This window comes from Nuphar pumila, chromosome 3 (genome assembly GCF_984573655.1).
Source record: "Nuphar pumila chromosome 3, dmNupPumi1.hap1.1, whole genome shotgun sequence".
Classification (NCBI taxonomy): domain Eukaryota; kingdom Viridiplantae; phylum Streptophyta; class Magnoliopsida; order Nymphaeales; family Nymphaeaceae; genus Nuphar; species Nuphar pumila.
The window spans coordinates 134,167,038-134,184,683 of record NC_143251.1 but is presented as its reverse complement, the minus strand read 5'-3'; positions in this window follow the sequence as shown (position 1 = coordinate 134,184,683).

Here is a 17,646-nt window from a genome sequence, read left to right as displayed (position 1 = left end):
AGATTTTCAAAGAAATGTTCTCCATGCTATGAGTCTATTATATAGCAATTTAAACAGGAAATTTTCCATTTTTGGGAGTCTAAAATTACCATGTCGTGCTATGTGTTCTAAAAGGGCAACTCGTTTGTTTGTCTCTCACTTAAGGGCTGTTTGTGTCATGGGCTGACAGCAAGGCCCCTGTGACACACCCTGGTGCTCCCAAACACCAAAGGCTGGCTTCTTGAGTGCACCATGAATGTGCGCAAGCAGTCATGCGATTGGCGTGCAGGTGCAGTAACACAAGCACGCTCTGTGCACAATTTCATAAAGAGAGACAAGGTAGAGAGCAAGAATGAAAAAACTTCTTATAGCAAGTGTATACCAAGCGTTATGTATCAGCACAAAAGGAGAATCTTAGGGCAATGCCCATTGAAACATTGCTTCGAGATATTACATAAGGTAAAACAAAGTGAAAAACTTGACGATTCGGAACATGCTGCTCTGGCTAAGTTGGTGTCGTCCTCAGCGCCAATCAGACATGGTACTCCATGAGCTAGTGATGTTTCCTCATGTTGGATGCTTTCTTTCATGTTGTTTCACTATTCGGTAGTCCTTTTCACTGCACCAAATACTTATTTACTTTATCGATGTTGGAATGGTTTAGGATCCCTTCTGGTTCTATACTCGTTGTGTTGATTGTTGAAGGTGTGCGTTGTGGAATGGGAGCACACTGAGATTTACTTTATTGTGGATCATCCTCATCTTCATAGAACAACTCCAGGTTGGACACATGAAAGACTAGATCACCTAAAAGTTTGCTGATAAGTCCAACTTGTATGCCAAGTTCCCAACGCGTCTTCTAATAGTGAATGAGCCATCATATTTGTGAATGAGGCATTAATGGTGACCCCGAAAGATAGATGTGTATTTAGGGAAGAACTTCACCAACACTTTGTCTTCAACATAAAACTTTGTAGGTCGACGCTTCTCATTCACCCATTTCTTCATGCACTTAGTCACCTTGTTCAAATATGTCTTTGCTAACTTCGCCTAGTCCTGTCAGTTTCTGATGTGCATAAGGCACTTTCCCATGTCCTAAAGTAGCAAGAGAGTGTAGAGTCTACAATTGTCATGTTGCAACTTCAAATGGATTGTGGTCGGATGACTCACTTTTCAAGAGGTTGTAGTAGAATTTGGCGATATCAAATATTCATCCAATCTCTTTGATTGTCACTAACAAAGTGACAAAGATATTCTTTCAGCATGCCATTAATTCACTCGGTTTGCCTATTAGTCTGAGGATGAAAACTCGTGCTGAAATACAAGTTTGTCCTCATTAAGCGAGATACCTCTATCCAAAAATTTTCAGTGAAACGAGCATCGCAATCGCTAACAATTTTCTTTGAGATTCTCTAATGCTTAACCATGTGCCACACAAACAACTTTGCAGTGTCAGCAGCTGAGCAAGTGGCAGAGGCAAGTATGAAGACAACATACTTTGAAAACTACACCCCTGTGCAGTAAGCAAGCTGACAATGAAGTCCATGGTGACACACTCTCAAGGATGACTTGACACTGGAAATGACTCCAACAATCTTGCAGGTCTTTGGTTAACGACTTTGTTTTGCTAACAAATCAAGCAAGTGTGCATATATCCATCAACATCATTGTGCATCTGTAGCCAATAGTATTTACACTATAATAACATCAATGTCCTTTACTGCCCTAGGTGACCAACACAGCATATGTCGTGACACTCTTGCATCAAGCACCTCCGCAGATTACCTCACCATGAGATGTACAAATGGTTCCCAGTGGTGCGAAGTAAATCGTCTTCCAACAAGAACCTCTAGAAACTCTTGTAAGCAAGCTTGTCTCGAACTCAACTTCTTATGGGTTTGAAATTAACTCATCGCAACATTGTTAGTCAACATAACAAACTGTGACCCCTAGAAGGTAGTGCCTCCACATTCGAAGACAATGCATGATAGCCAATATCTCACTCTTGCACACTGTGTAGCATTGCTTGATGTCATTAAGCTTGCGACTTTAAAAAACAATGGAATGTCCTTCCTGTAACAACACTCTTCCAATTGAGAAGTCAGACACATTAGTCCACACTTTGAATGACCTCTAGCAATCAGACAACTGCAGTACATGTTCTTTCATCAAGGTACACTCCAACTTCTCGAAGGCCTCTTGACAAGCATTAGTCTATAACCATGACTTGTCTTTCTTCAACAGATCAGTGAGCAGAGTGATGAACAATGAATATCCTTGAATGAATCACCGATAGTAATTGACAAGCCCCAAGAAAGAACGCAACCTGAGAACCTTAGTAGAAGATTCCCACTCTTGAATGACCTTGACCTTTTGGTGATCCTCTTGACAAGAAAGTGCATTTTCTTTGGACTAAATAGATACTTTTTTTGCTTGACGTACAAATCGTTATCTTTCAGAGTCGGAAACACAATATGAATGTATTAAACATGCTCCACCATCGAGTGCTTTACACAACTATGTCGTCTAGGTAAACCATAATGAACTTGTCAAGAAATGGGTAAAATATTTTGTTTATCAGGGTAGAGAAGACTGAAGGCTCGTTCATCAAGCTGGATGACATCACGAGGAACTCAAATGCCCCATAGCGTGTCAAGCAGGTGGTCTTGACTTTAGTTCCTTAAGCAATTCTTACTTGCCAATAACCTGATCTCAAGTCTAACTTAGAGAAGATCTAAGCATGGCCAAGCTGATCAAACAAATATGTGATCAAAGAAAATATATATATATTTTTTTTCACCGTCAATTTGTTCAATGCTCAGTAGTCAACACACAAGCGCTTCAACCTATCGTGCTTCGCTTTAGACAACACAAGAACTCCAAAGGGTGCTTTGAATGATTGAATAATCTCGACTTTAAGCATGCCATCAAGTTGCTTCCGCAATTCCAATGGCTCATTAATTACCATGTGGTATGGTACCATCGCAGGTGGTCGTGCACCCGACACCAACTTAATCGGTCGACCTCATAGCAGAGAAGTAGCTTCTTCGGCACTTCGACAAACATCACATCAGTGAACTTTTTCAATATGGGCACTAAAGCCCCTAGGACAACAACATCTCCTACTTCTTCCACTTCATGGCTCGCCACACAGAAGGTCTTGTTACTTCTCTTTAGAGCTTTCTTCAGTTGGAACACTGACAGGAAACACTCACAAATTTTCTCTACAGGCAGTGTGGCAATCATGCAAGGTTGTTTCTCATCCTCAAAACTAACAGTGTCCAGATGAGACATCAACCTTGCCTTGTGGCATTGCAAGAATTTCATTCCAAGGATGACCTTAAAATCATCCATCGAGGCTAAAAAAAATGCAGTCTTTTCATACTAGCTCAAGATGCATATATAGACTTAGCTTTGGAGTTGACCACTTTCATACGACTCTCCTTTTCTCAATGCAATCTCAATTGCTCTGCTTCTTCAAGAGAAACAAAGGTTTGTGTGGCACTCATACAAGGACTTTGTAAGCCTTTCATTAAGAAGGACTTCTAAGTACATAAGCTCTTTGCTTATGGGTGGTTCGATGGTAGGTGTCACCTTCATAGCGTTTATCATCTGTACTACTTTCATAGTCAATGCTTCTACAGTGGCACACCCCTCTTCAACTTGAACGACGTTCATAGTTTTGGGATCACAGTTTTCTACATTCCCTTAATCATGATTCTTGTTGAGAAACTCATTCACCTAGTGATCACCGTGATAGTGATAATTGTCACGACACCGATAATTTTGCCCTCTGTAGTTGTTATTCCTATGTTGATAATTTTTTGTCCATCTTGTCGGCCATGATTTTGCTGGTTATCACCCTATCGATTTCCATTGTCAGCATTATCCCATGATCATTCCGTTTGTTGTCCCTCTTGTTGTTGTTGTTACACTATCAATCTCAACCAATCGCTTGGTAGTTGCAAGTGTCAAAGCGAGATCTAGAGGGTCTTGTTGATTTAGCTCTATAACAACCCAACCCTGTAGAACACACATGGAGTGATACTTACGGTCTCTATCGGTCATGTTCTCGATGTCCAGCATCAATGAGGTGAAAGCCTTGACGTAATCATGAATTAGCCCAGTTTGTTTTAATGACATCAACTTGTTAGAGGCCATTCTTTTCTCATTCTTTGGCAAGTGGTTGCACAATTCTCGCTTCAGATCATCCCACAAATCAATTGTAATAAGACTATGCCTAACATCACCTAAGTGGCGTCTACCATAGCATCATATCATTTGCAAGGTACATTATTGCAATGCATAATCTGTCTGCATCTTCCTTAAGTCTAGCAACAACGAGATAATGATCTATCAGATAAATAAAGTTCTCTAGGTCCTTCGAATTGTGAGTACCCTTGTACTTTATAGGCTTGGACAACTTAATACATGACCTATCTCCATGCACCACACTTCCTCTAGTTGATACAGTTCTCAATCGTCTCTCTAGCTGGTCATTCTTCTTGTAGACCTTAGCCATTTATTCGGCCATAGTGTTAAATATTTCCAAAAACTCATCAAATTTGGTGGTAAGACTGTATATAGTGTCTTCCACTCCTTCCACCATAGACTTGATCTCGTGATCAAACATTAGAAAAGCATTGTTTGCATCGTGAACCAACTGCTCCATGTTGGTCACATTATCTGTTAGCTTGGCAACATCGTTCACTAGAGTTGTCACACGGTCATCCACCATGAACTCTTCTTCGGGAGCAACATGACTCCTCGAAATAGGTGGTTTGGTAATCTTTGAAGACATGATCAATGACTCTCGTCAGATTGCTTGACACTGGCTATTGAATCTCTTTATAAACTTCGACAAGGCTCTGATATCATATTGTCATGGGCTAAAAGTGAAGGCCCTCGTGACATGCCCCAGTGCTCCCCAACACCGAAGGCTAACCTCTAGAGTCACTCAATAGGCGTGTGGGCGCAATAACAAGCACACACACTTACAATCACATAAAGAGATAAAGGGTAGATATCAATAATGCAAGAAGGCAAAGGTAAGCTTGTATAAAGGTTTTGTATCACTTAGTACACATGATGAATCTTAGGGCAAAGCCCATTAGAACACTTAAAGGGCAAAAAGGTACTACATCAGGTAAAACAAAGTAAAAAACTTGGCGGTCCAAAATAGTTTGATTGCTCACAGAAAATAGTCACGATGGATAAGTTTTTTTAAAAAACAATAAGACCTATTTTTTTCCAAGTTCTCTTAAATACTTGATAAAATGAAAAATGATTGTATTGTATAACAAAAATGACATGTTTCTAAAAAAACTCTATAATTTGACAAATTCGAGTGATGTTCAAAACCACAATATTAGGTGTTAAAAATGACCATTTTAACCTTCGTATGTGCAAATTTCCTAAGGATATGTGAACTTGCTCTATGACAGACTTTACTATTGATTTTTGACCAAAAAATTGAAGGATAAGAAAGTCTGCATAAAATATAGGCAAAAAATGACCAATATTTGCAAGGATGAGGAAGTCCACATAAAATATAAACAATGTTGAGAAAGCCCAGATATATTTTTTATGAGGATGAGGAAGTTCACATATATTTTATGAGAAAACTAAAGTTCGCATAAAATATAAGTGAGGATGAAAAAGCCCACATATATTTTATAAGACTTTAGAAAGTCGGCATAAAATATAGATGAGGATGAGGAAGTCCGCATATATTTTATGAAGAAGATGAAGTTCACATAAAATATAGGCGAAGATGAGAAAATCCGCATATATTTTATGAGGAAGACCTCACGATGTTCGTATAAAATATACAAGATGATGAGAAAGTCCACATATATTTTATGAGAAAGAGGAAGTCTGTATAAAATATATGTGGACTTCCTCATCCTTCACTCTCTAGGTCTAAAATCAATACTAAAGTCTGTCACAGAGAAAGTCTGTGGAGGTCTGCACATGCAAAGGTTATAATAGTTATTTTAATATCTAATATTTGTGAATTTGAAGACCATCAGATTTTGGTAAATTATAGGGTTTTTTTTGGAAAACCTGTCATTTTTTTGTACAATAAGATAATTTTTCATTGATACAATTATTATAGAGGAAAAGTATCTTTCTAGATAGCTTTCTCTAAAAATTATCACACATTGTGTGCTTTAACATTTTTTCTCGATAAATTGTCTAGCACAAAAAATGTCAAGGTGACAACTTTCTTCTTTGGAGAAGGTTATCAGTTATGGAATTTTAGGCAATGAGAACACCAAAGAAAATTACATAAAAACCCCAAATCGGAGAATAATGAGAATTCTCATCCTAATCCCAAACAGGGTATGGGCCTTTCAATCAAAATTCTCTATATGATGATGCCAACCATGTGTTCACTAGGACTATGAAGTTTTCTCATTTAGTTTAATGAGAAAATTTTGAATGCTAAAGTTGTGTTTGGAAAAGTTTGGATTCAAAACTCTACATCTAAAAGTAATTATTATTTTTAAAAAATACTACTATTGAAAGGTTGTTTTGATCATTTCAATAAGTTGAATGTTACACACACACACACATATATATATATATATATATATATATATATATATATATATATATATATATATATATATATATATATATATATATATATATATATATATATATATATATATATATATATATATATATATATGCTCTTCTACCCCGTTGGGCTCATTCAAAATCATAGTTTTTGATATTTTTTCTCACATCTAACACCATAGATGTGATCTATAGGTTTTGTTTAGTTGGAACCGGCTTTTGGATCACAAGAAGCTGACCTGTATACAGGTTTTTCCGGTTATCCAAAATCAGTGGCTACGTAGGCATCAATTTTTCTCGGCCCATAAAAATACATTTTTTCATCAAAAAACCATGATTCAAGAGTCTATTCCTACTAAATCGAGTATGATAAACCATTATATATATGATAAATATCAAGCCCTCTTTTCTCTTTCTGCCCCGTTAGGCCCCATAGTTTAAAGTGTATATATATATATATATAAAGGGTTCTTAAACCAATCAACTCAAGCTTGGCCTATGACCAGATTGAGCTAGGCTTGGCTAGTTAAAAGCTCGCACTTGAACTGAGCTGAACAGGCCAAGCTTTGCCTCCTTTGGCAAGGGTACTAACGGTCATATTGTATATAACTGACTATCGGTTATATTCAATCCACAATGCACATCACACTTGGGGATTGTGAGATATGTGAGAGTGGAGTTCATGTACACCTTAATCAAGTGAGATGTGCGGGGATCAAAGTTACCTATAGATAGACAAAAATGGAGAAATAAGACTTGCAAAGCCTACCCTATGTATAGGGGTGGCAATTCCTATGTATAGGGGTGGCAATTGGGTCGGGTGTCGGGTTGGTTGGTTGGCGGGTCAGCATACCTCAACACGAACCCGACCTGTTTATTAAACGGGTCAGCTGTGGCAAACACGAACCCGACCCATTTATTAAATGGGTAACCCGACACGACCCGGTTAACCTGTTTAATAAACGGGTTGGGTCGGATAAACGGTTTGGCGGGTTAGCGGGCGGGGTGGGCGGGTCACGGTCGGGTAAACGGGTTGGCGGGTAGGTTGACCCACCCGCCTAACCCATTTATTAAACGGGTCAGCCGGGTTGACGGGTTGGCATACCCCTAACACGAACCCGACCCGTTTAATAAACGGGTTAGGCAGGTCGACCCGTTTATGACACAAACGTTTAAGCCAAACCCGAACCCGCCTAAGAGGCGGTTGGCGGGTGGTGTCAGGTTTTGCCACCCCTACCTATGTAGTTGGGATAAGGATGATGTACAATATTATAAGGGTAACTGCTCTTCCGTTCAGTGCGTTTACCAAGCCCTCCGCCCTCCTATTCGACGGCCAACACATCGTGGGCTCTGCCTATGCTGCTGCACAATAGTGTATGTCACAAGGATACTTTAAAGTAGATTATCAAATTTGGAAGGAGAAAAAAAACGGGAGGGAAATATCCATTCATGGGGGCCACCTTTGGGTACTAATATAAAAAATGAGCCTCACATTTCTGATTTTCCTGATATAGGCCTCCAGTTTTCTGAAATCTGCCAGGTCAAAACTCAGACAATAGTATCTCTCTTCTCTATGATGAAAAATAAGTGTTTTTCAACTCCAAAAGTTTATCCTACCCGGGGTTTACCTTGCAGGGGCTGGCCCATTAAGTGATCTGGTTCTCGGCGTCATAAAAAAAAACTCCAAAAGGTGAGCCCTCCAAACTTGCCTCATGGTCGTAAATGAGGTATGTTATAGAACTGGTGGCTGTTTTGGGCATGGTGGTACCTGTGAAAGAAAGAAATCACAGGCTGTTATCCTATAAATTCTCCAACCTCATATCCATTCATCAGAGAATTCAAAGTGATATCTGTACTTTTGTTGCCCTGAAGTGGCCAGGGCAAGATATCCAATGGGTAGGTTATCTTAGGATGGGTATAGCCCTGCTTCTGTATGACCTATGTTCTCTTGCATCCAATGTTGTGTTATCACCCACCCAAGGGCGGGTCAAGAGAAGTTGAGGCCCTAGGCTAAGCCTCAAAATAAGAGCTTAATTTTTTGCATTGTACATAAAAATTCTATTATTTATTAAAGGAGTTGCACTTTTTTTTCTTCTTAAAATTTTAATATCTTTCATATTTACTAATTGGTTTATATATATATATAAACATAAATTAATTTAAAAAATATTATCTAAAATCTATATTTCTTGCTTTTAATGATGCAAATGTATTGATTAAATCTTTACTGCCAAGCTTTGTCATTATATCCCTTTCAATAAATAACATAGCTAATTCACTTAATCTTTCTTGTGACATAGTTGTTCTTAGATATGACTTAATCAATTTTAATTTTGAAAAACTTCTTTTAGCAGAAGCATCGGTAATAGGCATGGTCAAGAGTATTCTATAAGCAATATATACATTTGAAAAAGAATTCGATATTTTTATGAAAATTAGTGTGTCAATTAGATTCTTTATTTCTTTTTCTAAAATTCTCTTAAGACTTTTAACTCTAAAAATAAATCTGAGTCATCGATATCTAAATATATATCAGAATTTAAAAAACATGCAAGTTTAACACAACAACCTTTTAAACTTTCATTATCTAATATTATTAGTTTTTCTAAATCAAATAAAAAACCAAAATAATCTTCATATTTTTAAAAAATTTCAAATCTAATGTTAATGGAGGAGATGGCTTGATCAACAATAAATTGTATACATGAACGGATGAACAAATATTTTGCACACTATTAAATATTAATCATCTAAAACTAAAAATAGATGAGAATATATTGTAGAAAGATTATTGGACTAGTATTTAGGACAAGATTTTTATAATTCAATTAAAGACCATGTGAGTGATCATATTGAAACTTGAAAGATGTAAAAAAAATATATATATTAATTAGTAATTACTATGATATTATAATATCAGTGAACATAAAACAGGAAAAACAAATATAATAAATTACTTGCAAGATTCAAGTTGGAGATGTTGACCATTGAGAGAGAGATGCTTTAATTTAGGCTCTTTAGGTTATCGATTTTGGTTAGGCTAGAATATTTAATGAGTTTAATTAGCTGTAAAAAGTTAATAAATTAGGTAAAAACTATTACTATTTCTTTAACGGTTTAAAATTTTGAAGATTGAAAAATTTTATTATTAGGTTTAGATGATTAACTTATTAAAATTACCTAAATTATAGTTTTTAGATAATTAATAAATTATAATTTAATAATTACCTAAATATCTCTATTAACCCTATTTGGACTCTAAATTTTGGAGGCCCTATCCATCCTATGTGGACTCTAAAATTTGAAGCCCCCCAGCATGTGCCATGTATCCATCCTACTCCAAAATAGGAAGCCCTAGGCAATGGCTTCAAATCTTGAAGAGGCCAGTCGGCCCTGCACCTAGATTTTATGTTCTTCTAAAAAAAGGACTCCAAGAAAACAATGATGAAAATCTAAGATCACGTCTGCCAAGATGACAAATTTTAGTCTGAGGTCTCCATTTGACAGTTTTCAGGAAATCTGTAGTCCATATTAGAAAATTCAGAGATATGAGGCACATTTTTGGAATTAACGATAGATATGAGGCACGTTTGGAAGAGAGAAAAACTCTCATAGGAAAAAAAAAATTTACCTATGAGAATTTTTTATGAGTAGTTTTCTAAAAGAAAGTTTTTTTGCTTGTTTGTATAGCATGAGAAAAACAAAGTAAAAATGTGAAAAAATGATAGAGAGAAAGGAAGAGCAGGGTGGTGGTGGTGGTAAGATGGATGATTGTAGTGATAGTGAGATGGTGGTGGTGGTAGTGAGATGTGGTGGGATGGGTGGTGGAGAGTGTAAAAATAAATTTTATATTGTTAGGAAACATTGTTTTCTATCAAAAAAGTGTATTTTTTAAAAAACTCTCCGAAAAAAAATCTCTCTTGTTTGGAAGGGTGAATTTTTTATTTTATTTTGCATCACTTTTTCCTGCATCTTTCTCGCTTCCAATCGTGCCCTTAGTATTCTCTCATTGCCACCATTACTTCTATTATTTAAACGGGTGCCAGCTTCACAATGTAACAAGCAAGGGATACGAATAGCCTTTGGATTGGTATTATTTATTTTGGTAATTTCCAGGTTGGCACTTCAGCTTTCAACATAATTCAAATATGCACCTACATTTTTAAAATTTTCAAAATATGCACCTAAACTTTATGGTTAATCAAAAAGCTCACGGACAGCTTTGGCATCAAATGTATAGCAAAAATCTTGACTATGACCTTTAAAAATTTATTAATCACTTCTTTGCTCTTTTCCTCAAATCTTTGAACTTCTTATGCTATAATTCTGACCAATTTTTGGTGGCATGGGAATGACAGTGACCTAAATGTCAATATACTTTAAGAATAAATAGAAGACAATACCATAAATAGAAAAAGAATCGAGGGAGGAAGATCTCGAATCAACGCTCACCTAATTCATAAGCCTTGCCAACCCAGGTGACTTATAAGACCAATAATATATTGTAATTATTGGAAGGTATCTTTATATCAACCTTTTTTTTTTGGATAGCCAAGCTGGGGTTTGGCAGACACCAGCCTGATAGATTGATCGGTTGCCAACATTGCGCTTCAGGGTGAATGCCAGCCGGATTCCATAAACAAATTATTCGGCTACTTAAAGATGCTTAAAAATTCCCACACAACTGCATCCCTGGTAGCTCTTGTTGAAGTTTCGTTTCTAGCAGAAAAAATAAGTTTGGCCTGCTGCTCTTCACAACTCGCCCCTCCTCCTTGCATGGCTGAAGAATGAGGTTCATATCTTTTTCGTCTCTCGTCACTCTAATGATTATTATCCCCCCTCATAACCGAGAATTAAATATCCCTAATCGAGGGCCAGATGATAAGATAAGCATCAGCTCATCAAATGAATTGATAACTCTAAATGATAATCCTTCAGGATAAATCTTAGAGTTATCAAAGTTATCCTGATTGGCCCCTCAAATTGTGTTTGTCGATTCCTCTAATGTAGCTATTGTTTTAACAAACACCTCAAAAGTAGCTATTAGTCATCGTATAAATAGAAAACACATTTAACGTTTTCCTAGTGTGTAGCAGTATCTAACGTATTCTCTTAAGCCCTGTACATTGGATAACATTTGGTTATCATATTATTAATTAATGATTCCTACACTCACGTAACACACGTGAGAGAGCCAACAAGTTTTCTCAGTTGTCATTCTTTCATGGTATCATGAGCAAGAAGATCCCTTGAGCGTTTCAATGGCTTTCAGTATTGCTGCAACCGAGTGAAATGCCGTCGCAAGTCTCATATCAATCAAGTTGAATAGAGAAAACTACCTTCTCTGAAGATCTCAATGAAGATCTCAACTAGAATCAGTTATGATGAGCAATGATCTTTTCAGGTTTGTTGATGACTCCTCTCCTAAACCACCCAAGTTCCTCCTCACGGAAGGCAAAAAAGCAAAAAGCAAAACCTACTTTTTACATTTGGCGGAAGTCCGACCAACTTGCCTTAAGCTGGATCAAAGCTACAGTCTCTGAATCAATGCTTAGCTAAATTATGAGAACCAAAATAGTATGAAAAGCCTTGGTCATGCTAGAGAAGTCTCACAGTTCTCAATTGTCACTGAGGATTATGCTCCTAAAGAAAGATTTCACCTTCATAAAGAAAGAAAGCATGGACATGGATACATATCTAAACAAAATCAAATTTTTGGTTGATTTTCTAGCTGTTGCAAATAGTCCACTTGATGACATCAATTTCACGCAAATCACTCTCAACGGTTTGCCCATTGAATATGAGAGCTTTGTTACTTCACCAGAGCCTCTCGTCACTCCTTTGCTGATCTGTATGATCTTCTGATTAATCAGGAAAAGAGAATAATCATGCTTCATCCTAAACAAGTAAACCAAGAATCCTCTCAAACTGCCTTTACGACCTCTCAGGAAAGAGGTCGTGGATGCAGATCCTATAGAGGTAATTGGGATCAAGTCCGAGATCCCTCAGGAAACTTCAATCAATCTCTCAACAATCCAAACAATCAATAAGGCAGTACTGCAGAAAGCGTGGTTATATTACAAAAAACTGCTGAGATATTTCCCAGGCATTTTCCGCTATGTTATTACAACAAACTATTGATAACCATTGGTATCCTATCGCTGGTACAACTAATCATCTCAGTATGGATGACCAGCAGTTCGTCAACAAATACTCTTATCAAGGCAACAAATCCATCATGATCGGGAAAGGTAAGACATTACCAATTTCTCATGTAGGTGATTTGGTTTTATCTTCTGATTTGGTTTTATCTTCTAAAGGCTCTACATTTGATTTAAAGAATGTCCCTCATGAGCTTGACATTGCTAAAAATTTATTATCTGTGGGTAAATTCATGAAAGATAATGATTGTGTTTTCGAATTTACATCATTTGAATTTATTGTTAAGGATCGCTAGACAGGCACGATTCGTCTTCAGGGACCGAAAACCAATATGAGACTCTATCCAATTAAAGTGAGTGTCACTTTGATGATGACAATATACAAAAAATCAAGCAACATTTGATCTTTGACATCAACGTCTTAGGCATGCAAATAAGAAGATTGTTTCTCTTCTTAAAACTATTTATGTTATTTACTTTAATAATAATGAGTACAAAGGTTTGTTGACACTGTCTTATTAAAAAAGCTCGTAAACTTTCATTTGGATATTCCTTATCACATAGTTGTTGATGTTTGGGGACCAATTCCTGTTATTTTTTATGAAGGTTTTCGTTTTTACTTGTTAATCGTTGATGATTTTAGTCATTTTTTATGGATCTTTTCTTTGAAAACAAAATCTAAAGTATTTGACTGTTTCAAAGGTTTCCAATCTATTATGGAAAACCAAGTAGGGTTCAACATTAAATATTTTTAATCAGACAATGGTGGTAAATTTACAAGTGGTTAATTCCAGACCTATCTTAAAAGCAATGGTATATTTTATTGATTCTCATGTCCCCACACGCCCGAGCAAAACAGGCTGATTGAGCGAAAGCATAGGCATATTGTGTAAACGAGTCTCAGTTTATTAAGTGGTGCCTCCTTATCCTATGAATTACGAGTTGATGCTTTTCGAACAACAGTCTATATCCACTACAAGAAAAGCGTTAATTAGCAACAAAAATTTCTGATGTAAATAATTTGTTGCCACTTTACGATGGATTAGCTAGAGAAAACTAGGCATCCCTAAAATTAAAATTAGTTGCGAAATTAGCGACAAAAAATTTGTCTCAGAATCCGTCACTAATTAGCGACAGAACATTTCGTCTCAAACTCTGTCGCAACTTTGCGACGGATGAGAGATAGAATTTTTTCCGTCGCTAATTAGCGACAAATTTTGAGACAAAAAAAATTCGTCGCTAATTTTCCCTGTAAATCCCTAATGTGAGCCCCTTTCTTTCCTTTTCTGTTTCATCCATCGCACACAGCTGCCGCTCAAGTTTCTCCTTCACCTCCTTCTTCTTCCCTCACTCTATCTCTCTCACCGCCGTGTGCCGTTGTCGAGAGCCTCGTTTGCGGTGCCACCTCCTCCCTCTTCGCTTTTGCCGATCGGCCAGAGCGTCCTCCTTCCTTCCCCATTTGCCGATTGGCCAGACCCGCGGTGCCACTGTGACCACCATCACCTGCACGCTGAAGATCTCCTCCCTCTCCTTCTCTACCCCCTCTTTGATCTGACCCCCAAACCCTCTCCCTCACTCGACTCTCATAGTCGAACCGTCACTCACCTCGCCTGTCGCCTGCACCTGACGTCGGTGCTCTCCCTATCGCTGGCCACTTTTTAGGTAACCTCTCACCCCCTCTCTCTTTCTCTTGTGTCTTCTTTTCCTTCTACTTCTTCTTCTCCATCTCTTTCTTTTCTGTCGGTAGGTTCTTCTTGTTTGGCAAACCATGGCCGGCTGACAGGGGCTTTTTTCGACAGGTCGACAGGGGAGACACCCCGGTCGGCGGGGGCTTTCACAACTGGAGTTTTTTATTGGCAAGGGAGAGGAGGAGACGATTTTGCAAATATCAGCCATTTTTTGAAAATCTCCCAATTTGATTGCAAGATTTTCGAAAATCGATATAATCACAATGAAGACATGATATTTTCAAACCATCACCTGTTTTGAAAATACTATGTTTTTATCAGATCATATTATTACTATGATATTTATATTTTTTATATTTTAAGGGTTTTGCTATATTTTATTTATGTTGTAAAATTTAAATATTGCAATATTTTCTCTATATTTTTTTCCAAGAAAAAAGTTACATTTATCTCAAGATTTTCCTTTGTCGAGAAAATGTCAATAACAAGATTTTTTACTATATGCACCAATTTGGCCGACAGTCTTTGTCATTGCAGGTGCATAGCATAACAAAATGTGTGATGCTTAATGCTAAGCATCACATGTGATTAAAATGTCATGCAAAAAAGAAACAAGAAAAATGCAAATGCAAAAGCATGAAAATCGGGTAAATATTCGTGATGAGTAAGTGATGCAAGCATATCACATGTTATTTACTTTCTTGGATGCAACACTTTTTTGCTTACACACTCACTTAGTTGTGAATATCTAAGATGATTTTGCTGGAGTTTGGAGATCATGTTGAGTATGATTTGAATGTATGAGAATAGAAGTGCTCTTATTTTTGTAGTTCGGATTCCATGCTAGTCATGGTAGTAGTTAGCGAGATATTGGAGTGTGTTTGCTGTAGATACATGTTTGACATTGTTGTGATATAAATGATTGAATATATTGCATTGTTTGACATGACTATTCATGCTTGCATGAAGTTATTTTTTATTTGATTATGCATACCATGTAATATTGTATCATAAAAATATATTTTAATTGAATGTATCACGTTTGTGGATGTGATTTCATCTTTCTAAATATCCTTGTAATGTGTATAAATATAATGTTATAGTGTTACATACGAAAATATTGAATTATCAATGCATGCATAATAGTTCATGAAATTGCATTTTATATTAAGCATGTTTGTGGTAGATTGGAGAATAAAATTTATGCATTAACTGAAACAAAAAAATTGCTCACCAATAATCACCAAACAAGAATTATTAGATAAATTAAATATTTTATTTATCATAGCATTATTATGATTCTCTTTTAACTGGTAAAGATAATATCCGTAACATTATAGGATAAAATGGCTGCAAACCGTGAATGAATGTATCGTAGGATAGTTGATAATGAGGTGTCGCTTGAATACATGGATGGTGTTGACATTTTTATTAAATTTGCAACGACAAGTGTCAGTACAGTGAATCACACCGGTCGAATCAAGTGCCCTCTGCTCGATGTGTAAGAATAATCGATTTGTAGAGCCTCATGGCGTTAGACATCACCTATACAAGAAGAGTTTTATGAGTGGTTATCAGAATTGGATGCTTCATGGTAAAGAATTTTAAAACAATTATGGCGCACAGGTGGATGTGATGCACGATAATCCATATGTGGATTTGATATTTGATGTCGCAGGACAAGAATTGGGTTCTACTATGGGTTCTAGTGATATACCAACTGAGGTAGATAAAGAAACAACAAAGAATGCAGCTAGTAGATTTTATGACTTACTTAGAGATGTTGATGAGCCATTGTGGAATAGTTGCGAGAGTCATACTATCTTGTTTGCAGTTCTTCAACTACCGAATTTGAAGTCAGAGTATAATTTGAGTCAATCATGTTTTGACCGTTTGTGCTCTATTGTAAAAAGTATGTTGCCCAAAGATAAGAAATTGCCGCAAAATTTCTACGTGCAAAGGTTATGGTCAACGCTCTAGGTATGGGGTATCAAAAGATAGATGCTTGTCCAAATCACTGCATGTTGTATTTCAAAGATCAAGAAAATAGTAGATCATGTCCGTCATGTGGGCATCCTCGGTTCAAGCCAAAGACAAGGAGCAATGCTAGCACGAGGATAAAAGAAGTGTCATACAAGTCACTCTGCTACTTTCCTCTCACCTCTAGATTGCAACGATTGTATGTCTTCGAGGATAGCTAAACACATGAGATGACATGTAAATAAAGTTCAACATGATGAAGACAAGATCACATATCATGTTGACATGGAAGCTTGAAAGCACATTGATCGTACTCATCAGACATTCGCAATGGAAGTGAGAAATGTTAGGCTCAGTTTATGTACAGATGGATTTAATCCATTTGGGGGTAGATCAACCTCATACTCGTGTTGGCCGGTATTTGTCACCTCATACAACCTTCCTTCAAGCTTGTGTATGAAGCGTCAAAATCTTTTTTTGTCTCTATTGATCCTTAGTCTGACGTCTACGGGGTAAAATCTTGATGTATATTTAGGGTCATTGATTAATGAACTGAAAATACTGTAGAATGACAGTGTTTTCACGTACGATGCCCACAAAAAAACAAAACTTCAATATGAAGGTCGTTGTTCTATGGACAATTAGTGACTTCCCTGCATATGGTATGTTATCTGCTTGGAGCACACATGAGAAGTTGGCATGTCCATACTGCATGGAGGATACAAAATCTTTTAGATTGACGCACGGAAGGAAGCTGTGTTGGTTTGATTGTCACCATCGATTTTTATCCATCGACCATCTATTCTGATGATAAATGAATGTGTTTTGAGCAGGCACAATTGAAATAGAAGACCCACCTACACGGTTGTTTGGCACAAAGATTTTAAGATGATTGTGATACTTTTCATATGGACTAACAGATGTCCGTAGTGTGATGCCTTTCCTTGGATTGGGAAATGATCACAATTGGACAAAGAAATCTATATTTTGAGAACTACCATATTGGTCGACCTTATTGATACGACATAATTTGGATATGATGCATGTGAAGAAAAATGTGTTCGATAATGTGTTCCATACAGTAATGAATGTCAAAAAGAAAACAAAGGATAATTCGAAGGCCCGCATGGATTTAAAAGTAATATGTAAAAGACCAAAATTGGAACTTGAAGAGTACAATGGTAAAGTACTGAAACCAAAGGCAAGGTACGTGCTTGGACCAGATCAAGTAAAGCAGATATGTCAGTGGTTGA